We start from the raw sequence: 7,171 nt of genomic DNA on the forward strand, positions 1-7,171 counted from the left end.
TTCCTATTTTCTCCTTGAAACGCGAGCTTGCGTCACGCCTGAACTCTTGGTCTCATGGGCCTTATTCGCGTGGCGGCCATATTGGCCATACACAATAGATTTCGTATCCAGAGCCTCGAGTTGAAATGTTTCGGGACGGGTTTCTGAAGTTTTCAGTCCTTCGGGACTCAACTGGCCGACGTATGATTTAGGCCTATGGGGAAACTTCACTTGGTGTTACTGTTCATGCCCCGTGCCTTCATTGCTCCTCGAGATCGATGATGCCTTTTGTTTAGGACTGAATTTTAATATATCCAAAGTGGGCTATTTGGATTGGTTCATAACCTTTTCAAGTTAGATGTCTTCAAGAAAGCAATTTCTTTGGCCAATCACATTTCACAAAGACAGTCAAATGAGCTTGTTATTTCGCAAAGCAAGGTGTGAGGATAACGACTGCTACATTTGAACAGCAGCTCAGTATACCTTTTCCGAATTTTTCTTCAAGGCGGTTGACCTTCTCAAAAGATTTTTGGTGTATTCTTCAAAGGAGAGAATTTCTGCATCAGAGGTAATGTACCTGAATGTACATGAAAGACCGTGAACCAGTTAGCGTAAGGGAAAGAGAGTAGAAATATTAATTCATATATTTTATTATAAGAAAGTGTTGTTGTTGTTGTTGTGGTCCTTGTTATTGTTCATGTTGTTATTAATATCCCCATCATCATCATCATCATCATTGCTATTATTGGTGGTGGTGGTGGTGGTTAGAGGTAGTGGTGGTGGTAGTAGTAGTAGTAGTAGTAGTAGTAGTAGTAGTAGTAGAGGTATTAGAGGTAGTGGTAGTAGTAGTAGTAGTAGTAGTAGTAGTAGTAGTAGTAGTAGTAGTAGTAGTAGTAGTAGTATTAGTAGTAGTAGTAGTAGTAGTAGTAGTAGTAGTAGTAGTAGTAGTAGTAGTAGTGGTGGTGGTGGTAGTGGTGGTGGTAGTAGTGGTGGTGGTGGTGGTAGTAGTCGTGGTGGTGGTAGAAGTAGCAGTGGTAGTGGTGGTAGAGCTTGTGCTAGTGATAGTATGGGTGGTGGTGGTGGTTGTCGTTGTTTAGCTTAGGAGAATATGAGGTAAGAGAGAGATTCCCCCATACTTAGTCCCATGAAAATTATTTAAAATTGATTATTTATCTCTGTGTCATACTGCGTGGTTACCTTATGGGTTAGTTGGTGATGTGGAAGGCGACCACACGGACATGAAAACAGCAGATAAACATTGGCGCAATCTTAATATAAATTTGAAATCATTACGAAGAGCCACAAGTTTCCACTCTCTTCACCGCATATTCCCTTGTTTAGCCCCATTCCAGATCATGTAAAGGTCTCAGGGGGTTGACCTTACCGCCCGGTTTCACAGGGCCTCCCAGGAGGGGTCCTTCTTCTCTTTAAAAATTTGCGTGTGTTCTCTTGTTCCCGAAACTACTTCCAAACTTGTTCTCGGCTTTTTGAGTCTTAAAATAGCTTATGTTCCCTTGTTCCCTAAGATATTTCGTCATTGTTCCTGTGTTCCCAAGGTTAAATTTTCCATGTTGCCTTGTTCCCCAAAAACCCTGTGAGACCCTAGACGCTATGGAGACCTATGTAAAGTAGGAACTTCAGTAGGAAGCTTAAATATATAAGGCAAGCAAAGGTTGCCATTTATAAAGGCTTTAAGGGGTGCATGGTCTCCTAAACTAGACAGGGTTCTTGGTGTTACATCAAAATACCAGTTCTTTGGCCTGCCTGGTGTTGAAAGTTTATGACATCAGTAGCTTTGGCAGGTATAGCATCGCATCAGTAGTAGCTTTTTTTGTTCCCTTTTTTTATATATTTCTTTAGGCCTTACTTCATCCATACTTCTTTACGGAACCGCTCCCAGCTCACCATTCAGAACTTCCCATACCAGCACGCAATGCGCGCAGGACATCAGGGCGAGGTCCGTTACGTCGTGGCTTTGACATTGATGTCCCCCTGGAGAAGTCACTGGTCAATCCTGCGTTGCTTGTGCATAATATTGTTGGAATGCCCAACTTTCAACCTTGATAAAGGCTTACTGTCAAGAAGAGAAGAGAGTTAAAGCAATAAAAACCGCAACGGCAACACTTTGAAACTACGATACGATTGGTTAAATAATTAGGAAAAATAATGTACGTGCTTCACGTGCCGCACGCTTTGCCGTACTCTGAAAATCTCTTGAAATTCTGCTGGTGGTCGTAGCAAAATAACGACCCCCACCCCCCTGAAGAGACGGCGGAGAATGAACTGTGACAGATAATGTAATAATAGCCCATTTCCGAGTTGCTGCATGCCTCAGTTTCAAAGCGAGTCCTGGTGCACAACCATTCAGATGGGAATGAGTTGCGTATTCTTCTGCAAATCAAACTCATTTCCCTTACAATAGTTGAGCACCAAGACTCTTCGAAACCGAGACAAACAGCAACTCGCAAATGGCCCAATCGGTTGTGATAAATCATTCATTTAAAGAAACTCTCGACGGTTTAAAAGATGTAATGACCTTTGAGAAAGTTTCACGAAATTTGTAAAATAACGAAATATTTGTCTTTATTGAAAACTACATCATTGAATAATACAATTCTAGAATTTTGATTGGCTTAACCATAATGGTATATGTACTGTTATACCATGCTCTTCAAATATCAGTAACTGCGCGTCTCGTTGGCTATTTATCATCTCATATTCAACAAGCACGAGTGGAATAATTGTTGATTATTAAATTTTCAACGTCGGTTAATGCATTTCTCGTGCTTTGATTGGTTCACTCAGTCTCGGTTATTTAACAATTATTCCATGAGCGCAAGTTGGATATGAGATGGTAAATAGCCAACGAGGCGCGTAGCGCCGAGTTGGCTATAACCACTCTCATATCCAACAAGCGCGAATGGAATAATTGTTTTATTAAATTCCTTAAACTCCAAAATTTTAGAAGTACGAAATACGAGCGAAAAAAGCGAGAAAATCCCAGCGAAATGGAAAAAAAGTTGATGAAGATGTGATGTTGTGTAATACCTCGTGGTCAGACAGATGCAGGCTCATCACAAAAACATTTCTTACCTTTTTGCGTATCTCTAAGCTTCAAAAGTGATCCAAACTTTCCACAAAAACGTTTTTCTTTTGCTTTATACCGAAAGAAATTTCGCTTTCTAGCGTAAACGTTTTTAGTTTAGCAACGCTAAGAGCAATCATTTACCATATAAGGTCAAACTAAGGTATATGAGCTGATAACCGAGATTGAGTGCACCAATCAGAGCACAAGAAATTTATGCATTATCCGAGGTTGAGAATTTAATAATAGCTCATATACCTTTGTTTGACCTTACATGGCAATTGATTGCGCTAAACGTTACTAAGCTAAAAATTTTTTCGCCAGAAAGCGAAATTTCGCTCTGAAAAAAGCAAAACAAAAAAACTGTTTTGTGGAAAGTTTGGATCAATTCCGACGTTTAGAAGTACGCGAAAAGGCAAGAAATGTTTTTGCGCCTGTTTGACCACCAGGTATTATACAATATCGCATCTTCATCAAGTTTTTTCGATTTCGCTCGGATTTTCTCGCTTTTTTCGCTCGTATTTCGGACTTTCAAACTTGTGGAGTTTAAGGAATTTAATAAAACAATTATTCCATTCACGCTTGTTGGATATGAGACTAGTTATAGGGAGAGAAACTGGTAAGGAACAGAATCTGTTGATTGCTCAGACGATTTACTGTCTTCTGCTGTATTGGCTCGTCGTCGAGCTTCGCTTCGAAAAGTATTCAATGACTCAATTTTTGCACAGTTTGATCATGTTCCATTGTTAAAGGATCCTGAATATGCGACCCGAACAAAATGAACATGGCGGAATGTTCCTTTAATGGGTCCATCCTCAAAATGTGGCTCAGCAAACCATTCAATAGCATCATTAGACGTTGAAACATGTGGTTCGTACAACATTTGTTTTACATTCACTTGAGTTTCACCAGAATTGCCTTTATTTAACGTAATGGTTTCTGCATGGAATCCTAGACAATATTCGAGTGACTGCATTGCGGATCACTTATGCAAACTTGACTCGGTGGTAGTTGCGCTTCCCGATGCCGGTACGAATGCAGAGATCTTATACTCTGTAAGCCACCTTTCCTAGCGTCGACATGCTGCTTGCTTGATAAGTGAGAGTTTATACTACTTTCCAATGTGGAACACTTAGGCTTCAGCTTGATTATCCCACGAGGGCCACAATACTCACACTTTAGTACCAAATCTCCTTGATCTTTAGCTGATACTTTGAAAACTCCTGGAGATGTGCTGTCAACAAACCTTTTTGCTTGGATCTGTCGGAGTTCAACATCGTCGTAATTCTCCGTTGACAATTGACCTCGTTCAGTTACAGAGTAAACATTTGATCGGTGGCCTATTCGATTTGCATGGACTTTGAATGACTGTAAGGCTGTTTCTTTGCCTTTCTGTGGACGAAGGTTTGAATCAAAAAAACTGAGGACAGACGTTGTGACATAGAATTGGAAATGCCATTCAGTTCAATCATAGTTCAGGATTACTGTGGATTTTCTTAAAGCATCAAGATGGCTCCCCAAACTCCACGTGTATTCGCAAGCGTATTTTTTAAAATCCCCGCACAGCTGGCTATCTGCGTGCTCTGTTTACTCTAGAAGCTAATTGATTCACTGACGCCTTTTAATAGCATGTTGAAAGAAATAAGATGGCATGTTGTCCCTAAGTTTAACTTATTACAGACCATCATCATCCCTCCCGTGGTGAATTTTTTTCTTCCATAAAGTTCCTTATGGAATAGTTAGTCTTGCTGGTATGGCTTGCTTTATTCGTTATTTTTGCTATATTTCTTGTTTTCGTTATTTTTGTTACATTTGTGGGGCCCCCTTGCCTTGTTATTCTTGCTGCCGTCGTTTGCTTCATTTGTTATTTTGCTATATTTCTTATTTTCGTTCATACTTAAAGTGGTACTACGACCAAAAAAAAAAATTTGTTTTTCCTTTGGATTTCAAAACAATGTTAGCTAAACACTAACTCACCCAAGTTTTAAGTTCTGATTTCAAAAAGACACCTGATTTTTAATAAATTGCATATTAAAAAATTGATTAAAAAGACAAACGCAACTAGATTCATTTTGACAACGTTTCGACATCGTCCGATGTCATCGTCAGGCAATGAAAAAAATAAAATAAAATTCATTGCCTGACGATGACATCGGACGATGTCGAAACGTTGTCAAAATGAATCTAGTTGCGTTTGTCTTTTTAATCAATTTTATCACAAGATCTAGACTTATTATTAAAAAATTATTATAAAAAACGTTCACTGGCTATATACAGTTAAAAACTTTCGAGCTTTCGGCTGTCAGGCTACAGCCTTCAATGGAAATGAATGGAAAAAATGATGACAACTACAATATATACAAAAATAGGTGAGAAAAAGAATATAAAAACGGGAAAAAATATTTGTCAAAAAAACTAATTGTTCTTTTTTAAAAGAATGGAGTATTGATTAGGGAGCGGCCTAGAATTGTTATCTGCATGATCTATCGAAGATTCCAGTGTCTTGCGGGTACGAGAAGAACCCTTGTCAATCACTTGGGAATTTTTAAAGTCAATAGAGTGATTTGAAGTTTGAGTTATTCTTGGGATTGAGTGCATTTCTAGACATAACGTCAACGATGAACGAAGAAATTTCTCCTAAACCACCACGTTGTCGCGAGCGCACCCCTCCATTTCCGATAAGAGCGCAACAGCGCTGGCAATCAGTCCCCTAACTGAAGCCGAAGTAGAATCTGAGTTGGTGTGTCTAGTGTTTTGCCATCTTCTTGCTTGTCTGACAAAATCTGGCTGTAGGAGGAATATAGTGCAGTCAGCGACGTAAATTTCGCAATTCATTCGTGCGTGCTGTCACAGTAAGTTTGATTATTGCCTTGGGCGAAAATAAAATCTATTTGCATAGTAACTTTGATAATATGTATTAGAAAATTACAATATGTAATATTCAAGCTGTACAAAAATATAATGAAAAGCCTACGTGGTTCTGGCATTTTTCACTGGTCATGAGTCATTTAATAAACGTAGGTTTGCAGAATTCTCCTCGCGTTTTACACGGACAACCTTTTGCTTTGCTGCCATCTTTCCAGGTTTGAAAACCGCCTTGCCATTTGCAGTCCGAATGCTCAGCTGCAGCTGGCGTTATCTTACCCTGATCAGAATCGAAACATTTTTTCCCAGTATCACTTATCTTTGTTTACATCTCCCCAATCATATACTCGTTTCCCATTGGTTAAAACCAGACTTTTGGCGTCAACTACCATGACAAATATTTACAAAGAGACCAACAAGCACCCTGAAATTAAAAAACACACATGACATTAGTTTGTTAGACCATGATTACTAAAGGAACCTGAAATGACATTTCGAGTTGTCAATCAGAAAGAAAACAGAAACACATTTTCGTTCTTCGATAGCCCTTCTCAACTCAAGCGATATTTATGTATTGCGATAAACTAAGGAGCTTTCAGTGTAAACATAACTCACCACAAAGAGTTTCTTTTGTAAGAACGTTACCAAAGGTTCTTCTTATTTTGAGGATAAGTCTTTCAACCATATAAGCTCTCCCGGAGAGCAAATTTAACGAATCATCAGTACGCCTTCCGGTTTATTGGCGTGTTTCACTCAAATTAACACCAGGGATAATATTAAAGGTGACTAGTTACAAAAGAGTCAACGTCTCTCCTCGTCATTAGTAATTACTTCAGAAACACATGATACCCAGTTGAGAGCACCTGTATCTTCAAATAACGCGAGCGCGTCTTTTAAGCCAGTAGTGGTCTCATTTCTCCATCGATTCCCACTGATGACTATGATATGAGCTCATGCTTATCAAGAAAGCTGTTTCAAAGTGTTAAAAGCCACGAAAATGGATACCATTGGCCTCAAAATATTTCTGAAAGCCGTTCGCCTCGCTCTGGCAATTCTTCTTTCATATGCTCTTGTTAAAGGTTCTAAAAGTATTTTGATAAATTTCTTTTTCTCTTTCCCTCTATCCAATCGTGACCAATTCTGTTGAACTTTCAAGGCTATTTTTCTTCTGTCTCTCTCATAGTTTGTATCTGTTTTTTAGAGACCTCAGCACTCAAGGAAGTCGGTGGCGGAGTCCGTTAT

General features: G+C 39.2%; 1 protein-coding gene across 1 annotated transcript in view; it reads left to right on the plus strand.

Moving 5' to 3' along the window:
• The first annotated feature begins 7,068 nt into the window (after positions 1–7,068).
• Positions 7,069–7,171, plus strand: part of LOC138057161 (uncharacterized) — a 13,118-nt gene continuing 13,015 nt past the window's right edge. The window contains exon 1 of the mRNA XM_068903223.1: positions 7,069–7,171. This exon is cut by the window's right edge and continues 240 nt beyond it. The gene's annotated coding sequence lies outside the window, so the exon portion shown is untranslated.

This window comes from Montipora capricornis, chromosome 7 (genome assembly GCF_036669925.1).
Source record: "Montipora capricornis isolate CH-2021 chromosome 7, ASM3666992v2, whole genome shotgun sequence".
In the NCBI taxonomy this organism is placed as follows: Eukaryota; Metazoa; Cnidaria; class Anthozoa; order Scleractinia; family Acroporidae; genus Montipora; species Montipora capricornis.